At 40.6% G+C, this 11967-nt stretch overlaps 1 pseudogene; it reads left to right on the top strand.

The window, feature by feature from the left end:
• Positions 1–10330: 10330 nt before the first annotated feature.
• On the top strand, positions 10331–10448 carry LOC126185843 (5S ribosomal RNA; annotated as a pseudogene).
• Positions 10449–11967: the final 1519 nt, after the last annotated feature.

Below are 11967 nucleotides of genomic sequence, written 5' to 3'. Positions count from 1 at the left end.
CGGCTGCGTTTATTTTCACACAAATGCATTAAGGCCATAAGGAATACAAAAGACGATAGCTTCTTTCGAAATACAACAATAGAGTAAATAATATTAACATAAGAACTGAAGTGAGGATTCTACTACAAACATAGAACCGAACGCCTGTTCATGTGAATATGATACATGTTCCTCCACTGCTATTCGTAAAACGAACCGCACATAATTCAATAAATCTGTAGAATTTATGGCTTGTTCTTACTTTGTGTTTCTACTGAAAGGTAGAAGTTTTCATTGAAGGACTGTGTTGAAACTTAACAATTCTTGCAACATGAAGAGTGTTAAAAAACTAAGCAGAAATTTATAATTTTATGTGTTAGTCCGATTTGCACTACTTTTTTGTCACTGTCTTCGTGAACATGTCTCTAAAGTATGTGTACAATGTTATGCATATTCGCTATTTACTCTATTGTCAGTTGTCAAAAAGATTACATGTGTTTTGGTAGCATCAACGATTATTTGTTTTGTATAAAAATAGATCAGATAATCTGTATCAAATTTTGTTGTAAGAATGGAATAAAATGTATGAAATTTTTGGAAATATTGAATATTGCTTTTGGTGAACTTGTTATGAGTAAACCAAGGGCATACAAGTGGTATAAACATTTTAAAGTGGGTCTTAAAGGGCAGCAGTTTTAACAAGTATGGATGAGATTAAAAATATGCAGTTAGAAGACCTATAAACTATCCCGAAGAAACAGTTCCTAAAGTGTTTCGGGAATTGGGAAAAGCACTGGCATAAGTGTGTAGTATGTAATGTGAAATATTTTGAAGAGTATAACATTGCTGAAGACTAACAAATAAAGTTCTTACCAAAAAATAAAAGTTAATATGTAAGCGCACCTCGTATATCAAGCTTTCTGCTTGGAAGTCCAGAATCGGGGTATGTGTTTCGAAGTGTTTACGATAGCTATTGTGCACATGTCTTATGCAGTATGTCTTAGAATCGGGTGAACAGTGACCGAGACAGAGATTTAGTGTTCCATCAGCATCAAAGGTTTTACGTGATTTTGAAACTGTCTATAAGGATGGGTTTCCTCACAAAATTATTAATTTCCTTCGTGGCGATTCCAGTAAACCATGCGGCTTATTTCCGCGTTTCTTCTCTATGCGTCCTATTGGGCGAGGCTGACGTTTGCCTAATATTAGCCGACAGTTCTTTTTGCGTCGCCTCTTTAACATACGCTGTACTAACATTAGAGACGATCGAACGCTTGTTACTCCGCAAATATCTTCTTCGTATTCTGGACATTTTCTTACAATGCTAGACGATTATCCATCACTTCCGGATATCGAAGTATATCAGTAAGTATAGAAAGTTAACTGACACTGGCAGCTAAAATCCCACGAACAGAAACGACGTATATCACTGCACGCCGATCTACACCGCTACACAGGTAACGGGCAACAGATTTTGGGTGCCCCTGTAGTCCGGTGGCAGCGTTCTTCCGGGAAAGGCCACTTCCCCCACCAAAAGCGCTGCTCGCTCTTCAGTTTACAGACAGACTATAGAAACATGCGCATTGTTTTAAAATGAGACCGCGTTCATTGTCAATACGTCCCAGAGATGGCAGCACCGTACGGCAGATGGAATTTTACCGCCAGCGGCGAGAACGAGAACTGTTTTAAATACTTAAAATGGCGACGTTTTCCTTACTTGAACAGCGTGCAATCATTCGTTTTCTGAATTTGCGTGGCGTGAAACCAATTGAAATTCATCGAAAGTTGAAGGAGATGTGTGGTGATGGAGTTATGGATGTGTCGAAAGTGCATTCGTGGGTGCAACAGTTTAATGAAGGCAGAACATCATGTGACAACAAACCGAAACAACCTCGGGCTCGCACAAGGCGGTCTGACGACATGATCGAGAAAGTGGAGAGAATTGTTTTGGGGGATCGCCGAATGACTGTTGAACAGATCGCCTCCAGAGTTGGCATTTCTGTGGGTTCTGTGCACACAATCCTGCATGACGACCTGAAAATGCTAAAAGTGTCATCCAGGTGGGTGCCACGAATGCTGACGGACGACCACATGGCTGCCCGTGTGGCATGTTGCCAAGCAATGTTGACGCGCAACGACAGCATGAATGGGACTTTCTTTTCGTCGGTTGTGACAATGGATGAGACGTGGATGCCATTTTTTCAATCCAGAAACAAAGCGCCAGTCAGCTCAATGGAAGCACACAGATTCAGCGCCACCACAAATATTTCGGGTAACCGCCAGTGCTGAAAAAATGATGGTGTCCATGTTCTGGGACAGCGAGGGCGTAATCCTTACCCATTGCGTTCCAAAGAGCACTACGGTAACAGGTGCATCCTACGAAAATGTTTTGAAGAACAAATTCCTTCCTGCACTGCAACAAAAACGTCCGGGAAGGGCTGCGCGTGTGCTGTTTCACCAAGACAACGCACCCGCACATCGTGCTAACGTTACGCAACAGTTTCTTCGTGATAACAACTTTGAAGTGATTCCTCATGCTCCCTACTCACTTGACCTGGCTCCTAGTGACTTTTGGCTTTTTCCAACAATGAAAGACACTCTCCGTGGCCGCACATTCACCAGCCGTGCTGCTATTGCCTCAGCGATTTTCCAGTGGTCAAAACAGACTCCTAAAGAAGCCTTCGCCGCTGCCATGGAATCATGGCGTCAGCGTTGTGAAAAATGTGTACGTCTGCAGGGCGATTACGTCGAGAAGTAACGCCAGTTTCATCGATTTCGGGTGAGTAGTTAATTAGAAAAAAAATCGGAGGCATTAGAACTTGAATACACCTCGTAAGTGATGGTCCAAAATAATCCCCAGGTTCGTTGCAGAACAAGAAAAGGTAATTTCTGTGTCGTTGGGGATTAATGGTGGAAGAGATTCTCAGAAATGAGCAGTAATAAGTCTTGTGTGAGGTATAAGACTGATTGCGTTATAGATGGGTTTCACTGTCTTTTTAATCGATAGCAAATCGACGCAACAACAATAGTTCATGTGTACATGCCGACGTTGCATACAGAGGACGGAATATAGAGAAGGTATAAGTGTCTTGGGGGACGGGAATGTGGTTGCAAAAGAAGGGGCAGAAGAAAGAGTTACCGGAAAGTAAGGCCTTGGTAGTAGTAAAGAGAGAGGAGAAGGACTAACTGATTTCTGCAATAAATTTCGGTTCGTAATAGCGAATACTCTGTTCAATAATTACGAGAGGAGAGGTGTACTTGAAAAAGGTCGGGAGATACGGGAAGATTCTAGTTAAATTACATCAAGGTCGGGCAGAGATTCCTAAATCAGATATTCGATTGTAAGACGTACCCAGGAGCAGACATAGGGCCAGATACCAATTTAGTAATAAAGAAGAGTAGGCTGAAATTTAAGAGAGTAGTCAGGAAGAATCAATGCACAAACAAGTGGGTTATCGAAGTACCAAGAAAAGAAGTGATATGCTCCAAGTTCGCTGAGACCATAGATATAGCTATAATGAATAGATCAATAGGCAGTGTTTTAATATGAGTGAAAAAATTCTGAAAATATGCATTTGGAACACAGCACTGAATGGTAGTGAACATGGACTGTGGGAAAACCGGAACAGCAGAAAATTGAAAAATTTTAGGTGTGGTACTGCAGAAGGATGTTGAAAAGTAAGTCGAATGATAAAGTGGAGGTTCTCCACAGAATCGATGAAGACAGATACACTATGTGATCAAAAGTATTTGGACACCCCCAAAAACATACGTTTTTCATGTTAGGTGTTTCTTGCTGCCACCTACTGCTAGGTACTCCGTATCAGCGACCACAGTAGTCATAAGACATCGTGAGAAGCAGAATGGGGCGCTCCGCAAACTCACGGACTTCGAATGTGGTCTGGTGATTGGGAGTCAGTTGTGTCATACGTATGTGCGCGAGATTTCCACACTCCTAAACATCCCTAGGTCCACTGTTTTCGATGTGATAGTGAAGTGGAAATGTGAAGGGACCCGTACAGCACAAAAGCGTACAGGCCGACCCTGTCTGTTGACTGACAAAGACTGCCAACCGTCGAAGAGGGTCGTAATCTGTAATAGGCAGACATCTATCCAGACCATCACACAGGAATTCCAAACCGCATCAGGATCCACTGCAAGTACTATGACAGTTAGGTGGGAGGTAAGAAAACTTGGATTTCATGGTCGATCTGCTGCTCATAAACCACACATCACATCGATAAATGCCAAACGACGTCTCGCTTGGTGTAAGGAGCGTAAAAATTGGATGATTGAACAGTGGAAAAACGTTGTATGGAGTGACGAATCACGGTACACAAATTGGCTATACAATGGCAGGGTGTGGGTATGACGAATGCCCGGTGAACGTCACCTGCTAGTGTGTGTAGAGCCAACAGTAAAATTCGGAGGCGGTGGTGTTATGGTGTGGTCACGTTTTTCATGAAGGGGGCTTTCACCCCTCGTTCTTCTGCGTGGCACTATCACAGCACTGGCCTACATTGGTGTTTTAAGCATCTTCTTCCTTCCCACTGTTGAAGAGCAATTCGGGGATGGCGATTGCATCTTTCAACACGATCGAGCACCTGTTCATAATGCACGGCCCGTGGCGGAGTGGTTACACAACAATAACATCCCTGTAATGGACTAGCCGGAACAGAGTCCTGAGCTGACTCCTATAGAGCACCTTTGGGATATTTTGGGACGCTGACTTAGTGCCAGGCCTCACCGACCTACATCGATACCTTTCCTCAGTGCAGCAATCCGTGCAAAATGGGCTGCCATTCCCCAAGAAACCTTCCAGCACCTGATTAAACGTATGCCTGCGGGAGTGCAAGCTATCATCAAGGCTAAGGGTGTGCCAACACCATACTGAATTCCAACATTGCCAATGGAGGGCGCCACGAACTTTTAAGTCATTTTCAGCCAGGTGTCCGGATACTTTTGATCACATAGTGTATATATGGGAAACACAGACAAGAAGAAGGTACAGAATGACTGAAGCACTGTTAAGACATCAGGGAATAACTCCTGTGGTACGAGAGGGACCTGTAGAGGACAAAAACTGTAGAGGAAGATTAAAAATTGTAGAGAAAGACAGAGACTGGAATACATCGAGAAAATAATTGAGGACGTAAGTTGCAAGTGCTACTCTGAGATGCAAACTTTGGCACAGGAGAGGAATTCGTAGCAGACCACACAAAACCAGTCAGAGGATTGATAACCCAAAAATAAGAAGTTTCAAACCTGTGCTCTGCACCCACACTGACAGGGTAAGGAAATCGGCATTTACATGCTAGATGGCTGTGTACAAATTTGTTGGACTTGCACATAGATATAACTGAATGTTGTCAGCGTATAGGTGATATTTGGAGGTGCAGAGAATAACTGACACATCATTACCATATGAGGAGTAGAGTATTGGCCCAATACCAATCCTTGTAGGAGCCCTGATACTACATTCCTCTATTGTGACCTTTTTGTTCCAATCATTACACACAGCTGGTGAGATGTAAAGTATGAGTGAAACCAATGTACAGCAATTGAAGAAAAATGTTGACTTGTGTGTTTAGCTAGTAGAATGTCAGGGTCTACAGAGTCGAAAGCTTTGCTGGAATCCAAAAAGCATAGAATAGTTACCTGTTGTTCGTCCATAGCTTTTTCCAGTTCGTCAGTCATTTTTATAAGAGACGTCGTCGTGGTGTACTACCTAGTTGTGTGAGAAATTCGACCAACAGTTGAAAACTAGGTGAAAAATTGTACAGCAGACCAATCCTCGATGGTCTGCGTCGTACAGCCACGCCAATATGTATGGTCACGACGGTGATCAAGTTACTGGATTCGCATTCATCCACGCTCGTGTAGTTAGCACATCTCAATTAGAAATGTGATTGCTAAAACTATTTTTTGAAAGAAATGATTGAAGTATGATCTCATTTTTATTTCATTGGCATCACGACGTTTTCTGACAGTCCTATTCAGTTTCGAATATCGCTACTGTTCTTCGTTGAAGAGACGCCTGTACCACCCATCAAACTGGCATTCTTCCATACATTTGCCATAACCACCGGTATTCCGAGGACCGAGCGTCGTTAAAAGGTACCGAGGTCTCCTTGTTTATTTCACCTACGTGTGGCCGATCACAGGCAAACATTTTCAACATAGGGACTAATTCCTCCAGAGCAGTAACAAACCATAGTCAACTGATTGTTGTTCAGCCTGTGTTCTGTTAAGGAACACTTACATTTATTTTATTTTGATAAGCAATCAGAACAACACTGTTGAACTTAAGTAAGACCACTTGGTTCGACATTCTGATTACGAAACGTTACACAAAATGTAATTATGTGTGCTTGCTTACTACAAATTCACTTCCATTAAAGATATCCTGAAGCCATGTAACATTAAGCTGAAAATGTTACGAAAGAAAGAGACAACGAGCAACAAATTGAGGTGTCATACTGTCACGCCTTTCTACACTCTCGAGTCACAATTAAGTCACAGCGATATCGAAAATGGCATGCCTAGGATTAAACGTTAAGAAGAATCCTTAATAAGAAATCGTCTTGCTAAACAGCAAACCGACTGTCAATGGAGCTACGATAGTTCGTGTGTGTTCACCTCTAAAATCACCCCTCTGCCAGTCCAACTCTTTGCTGTAAATGTGATGCCTTACGTAAATCGTCATTACACTGTCACTGATGTTTGTAACCTCTGTGTGGAAGTTGCTGTGCGCGGTAACTGCGCGTTAATTAACGTAATTACTTCATTGCGCACTTCATGTTAATCTGTATGTTTAATGCGTATCGTTGCCTACAATCGATAACTAAAGCAGCATTCACCTGAACAGATGAGGAAAGTTGATATACATCACACTTAACAACTCGTTGCCCTATCCATTTGTAACATACTTTGTTCTCATCGACACCAAATACGAATATAGGTATACGCGTATATTTCTGCACCTAATCCACGCGAATCATGTTACAAATTCACTCTGCAGTCTGCCACGTTTTGGGTACTTAGTACATTATTTAATCAAAGTAAATAAATATTTTGCTATAGCTCTAGTCTCTACCACTGATGTTGTCCCCAGTTGCGCAGTTTCTGAAGTGTTTTCAACTGAATTTCCGAAGGTGCCTAGGTATAGCAGAAAACTATGAAGAACTTCTGATACAAACATTCGAACGATGTCACTGTCCTAAATATCTAAATACTTTTTTAGAAAATCTTCCTGTTCATAATTAATGTTGTATTCAAAATTGAAACACTCTTTGGAGATAAACACTGATTCTTATCTTTATGGAATGCAAAAGTGTGATCAAAATTAATTTAAACTACACTAATCTGCTGTAGCCACAATGAACACATTTTATGGTAATGGAGGAATGAGATTCAGTGCGAAAATTAACTAACACGAAGAATTTACAGTCATTAACACCAAGCTAGGCCTTTGCACAAGGGAATGATTCTATGATCACATAACTTAGCTTAAAAATACTTATTTCATTAACAGATGTTATGTAGAAAGGAACAATGTAAACCTGGCGACTGTCTGAAGAAAAGATAATAGCGAGCGCTACATTGATTTAGACGGGAAGCCATCTGCATCTGATACGCCCATCACGCCATCTGTGGTTTCTCCAGCGACAAATGAGGGATGGAAAATAAAACAACCGCAACCGCTGCGCGCTGAAGTTTCCTACGCTTACATCAAAGTGATTTTACTCACAAACAACACGTAATTTGAACAATTTTTGTGTCTTCAAGTGGCGTAGTGTTTCCAAAATGCTAGATGTTCACTTAATTTGATGGTATCTACAATCCATCTTTCTTCTTGCACTTTTAGCGAGACACAGTGGAATAATTTCAGTGCTATTTTGTACAGAAGACCATCAGTAGTACGTAATTTATTTTTCTAAACTTTTCTAATACTGCTCCAATTAGGAAAGTGACTTTCTTGATTCAAGCACTTACGTCATCGACATGGGAAGAATTAAAAAAAAAATCTCTCGTGACTTAACACGGAGAACATATAAAAATTAAGATTTGTTTGTTGTTAAAACAGATTTTTATTAGAATTTGAACTCAAGCAGATACTGACGTTGTTTAAGGCGAAGCAGAAACCCATCTACATATAAGTTGGATAAGCAATGCTCAAAAAGTCGACTCTGTCCTTTCCTCCAGTGATAACCGGGAACCGTGGAAATTAAAACTGTAAAGGTCGCACTATATCCTGAACCGGCGTCCCTCTGCTGGCTTAATGCGGAACTGTATCATGACCATTCAGCAGATTTTCATAATGCGTTCTACATTAACGATGAGTGAATATAGACTTCTTAGGAACCACATAACCTCCAAAAGCCGATAGCAGCAGTGGAATCTAAACTTCAGAATTAAGTTTTGCGATATTTGTTTCCTATTTCTTAAGGATTATTGTCTAGACAATCCTAAAATACTCAAGTGTAGGTTAATATGACGCTGTTTTAAGGATAATAGTACTTAGACATTCCACTTAATGAGTAGCACCAACAGATTTTAAGCTTTATATTATTATTTTATCCATAGCTGCCATTTTTCAGCAACTGTTGAATATATTTCAGGATAAAATTTAGTCGTCAGTTGCAAATATATTTTTATTTCGGTTTACCGGTTTCGAGAGATTAATTTGTCGTCTTTAGAAACCTACAAAATTGGGGATATTATAAATCTTCACAACTTGGCATTACAATTGTTTAAAGTGCAAGAAGAAACTTACTTAGTACTGGTTTAGCTGATATCAATATCTTCTTCATAGAACCATGATATTCCCAAAAACGTACATATTGTGTGTGATTATTGTAAATAAACATTGATAGATTGATAATTCACAGTAACTAAGTCACATCTATGTACAGGATGTCCATCATTAAAGTTCCAGGTTCAAAACACTGAAGACAAAGAACCACTGTTCAGAATGACTTGGAATTTGAACAGCATGTTATTGACACAGGAGGAAATGCCACGGGAAAAAACATCATTTGACCATTTCGGAAAAGCTAGAATTATCTGCCGTCATTTTCCTATTGCATGATCGTCCAGAATGCGAAAACTTAGTCCGTGTGACTTCTGGCTCTGGAGTTATCTGAAAGAAGTTGTGTTCAGTGCTCCAATTACGAAAGTAGCTGAATTGAAGGTGCGCGGTGCACATGACCCCCGAGTCACTCCGGTCTGTTGTTGAACATGCTGTTTGTCGGTTCCAACTTGAGGCAGAAAATGGTAAACGTGTCTTCTGCCAGGCTTACGACAATCAGAAATCGGTTACTCTTGTTTTTTTTTGTGGTTTTTTGGCCCAGGACAATCAAAAACCGATGTCATTTGGCTTTTTACGCCGCTTTCTCCCATCTGGTATGGTACAACTTTGCCGTGATGGATGGGCTTACCTAACTAACGATGGCTCAGCTGTTGAATGCAGAACTTGTGCAGTCATACACATTGAATAGTATGGACTGTGTAATGAACAACTCAAACAACAGCTGTCGTATTGCTATTCATCTGTCATTTGTATCCGACCCCATTTACATTAAGACGCATACAGCAGCATCTATTGGCGAAATCTTTGTTAATTTTTTAGTTTTTTTTGTTCAATGATGTTTTCCCCTGCGCCTATAAAATTAAGTTCAAATTTGACGTCATTCTGAGCAGTGGTTGTGTATCTGCAGCGTTTTGAAATAAAAGCTTTAATTATAGGCATCCTGTCCATGTCGATCTGTTGTGCCAACAGCAAGGAACAAATATAAAAGCTATAAAAGCGTATAAAAAGTATGACTGAGTTGTATAAGGAAGTTATGTATAATACATTTTTAAAAATCACGTCACACAGTTCTAACATACAAAAGGGTTGCACTAATTTTCACATTTTATGAGAGATGCTATCCAATCAAAATAGTGTCTGTTCTTTAATGCAGTTTATCATTCAACAAACCTTCTGAATTTAGGTGGGGATGTTCATATATTTCAAATTCCTCTAAAAGGTTTTCGACTACATGCAAAATTTCCATGTTACGTATGGGATGTGTGTGTTTCTAGATTTTGAGATGTTCCGTAAAAGTTGACTTATGTGAATTCTCACTGTCTTTGCTGAACAAGTGCTCATGAAAGCGGGCCTTAACACTGTCTTCCCTGTCTGTCCTATATAAAAACTCTGACATATATTATATTGCATTTTATATACCCCACATTTCAGAGATTTGTCAACTGGAGGTTTCGCAGTATGTATTGGTGACATTATTGGTGGTAAAGAATACAGTGATCTATTTTTTTAAAACAAATTAGCTATATTGTATGAAATGTCGCCAACGGCCTTGCCTCAGTGGTAACACCGGTTCCCGTCAGATCACCGAAGTTAAGCGCTGTCGGCCGGGGCTAGCACTTGGATGGGTGACCATCCGGTCCGCCGAGTGCTGTTGGACAGTGGGGTGACTCAGCCCTTGTGAAGCAAACTGAGGAGCTGTTTGACTGAGAAGTAGCGGCTCCGGTCGCATAAACTGTCATACGGCCGGGACAGCAGTGTGTTGACCACATGCCCCTTCTATATCCGCATCCAGTGACGCCTGTGGGCTGAGGATGACACGGCGGCCGGTCGATACCGTTGGGCCTTCCAAGGCCTGTGCGGACGGAGTTTATATGAAATGTCGCTTACAAATGAGACTGTATTGCATTTTTTGTATATGGCCTTACTGTTAAGAAATAATATATTAACCTGTAGTTAGAGAAAATCGAGTTCACTGATTAGCAGGGCAGTGATAGGTATAAAAGAGAAGCTGAAACAGAAGTACTAATAGCGGTATGCACATAGTCAAAGCTGCTGAAAAATTTAGCACATCAGTACTGATAGACGAAGAAGATATCTGTTTACAACAACAAAAAACTTGTTATGAGAAACGAAACAGGAAGAAGAAGCGAAGAGAAAGAACAGACATAAGTAAGTAATATTAGCGTTCAAATACCAGCCGATAACAAGGTCATTAAAGAGAGAGAAAATGCTAGGATGGCTTGATAAAAGGAAGGATATATATCGCCCTCTTTAGGGAACCATCCCAAAATTCGTCTTAGTCGGTTTGGAGAGCCTACAGAAAGCCTAAATTAGAATGGTCGCACATGACGTGAGCCCCACCCCTGCAGAAGCCAAGTCTAGTCCGTCTGGCACTTCACATGATCACCTTCGGTGAAGTAAAATACATCTGGTGTCAGAAAACAAAACACACCTGGTGTCAGGCGACTGAAATATCTCAAACAAAATGATCAACAGACCTGAAACAAAGCAGGAAACATACAAGATAAGACTAGTAAGTGTTAATGAAAATATTTTTTTCGTATGAAATGTGAGGAAACTTTTCATCTGCTTTTTAATCGTAGGTGCTGAGAACTCGTCGTGAATGGGACATGGTAGAAATACATTTTACCATACACTCATTCTTCCGTTCCAATGAACTTTCCTTTACCTTCCCTTTTTCTCTACCTTAATAAAGTATTAGTGGAACGCAACTAAATGAAGGAACATAATTACCATCGATAAGCTCGTTGTGTGAGGTACCGCTTACTGCACTTAAGTGTGTTTCGGTGAATGTAGAGGAGAACCTTAATCATCTTCACACGACACTCGGCTGCACAGCCGCTAATTTATAACCTGCATTGTCGTAAACGTAGTTACATTCGAGCTGTCAGTAATTTTTTTCGTTGCGCACCTACAATAAAATACATACATACATTATCTATGACAGTGAAAGTTGTACCTTCACTCTCATATTACCTTAGGCCAAACAAAAGCCAAACGAAAAGCATGGAATCAGACGGTGAAGATTATGCGAGTCAAGTGGAAAGACCAGATGTCTTTTCGAATTAAATAAACCAGTTTTGCTACCATCTCATTTATCTCATATTATGTAATTTAAAATGTGTGAACTGTTACAATTATACCCAAGAATGCAG

Source organism: Schistocerca cancellata, chromosome 4 (genome assembly GCF_023864275.1).
Source record: "Schistocerca cancellata isolate TAMUIC-IGC-003103 chromosome 4, iqSchCanc2.1, whole genome shotgun sequence".
NCBI classification, from domain to species: domain Eukaryota; kingdom Metazoa; phylum Arthropoda; class Insecta; order Orthoptera; family Acrididae; genus Schistocerca; species Schistocerca cancellata.
Note: the sequence above shows the minus strand (reverse complement) of the source record. Positions and strands in the feature narration are given on the sequence as shown.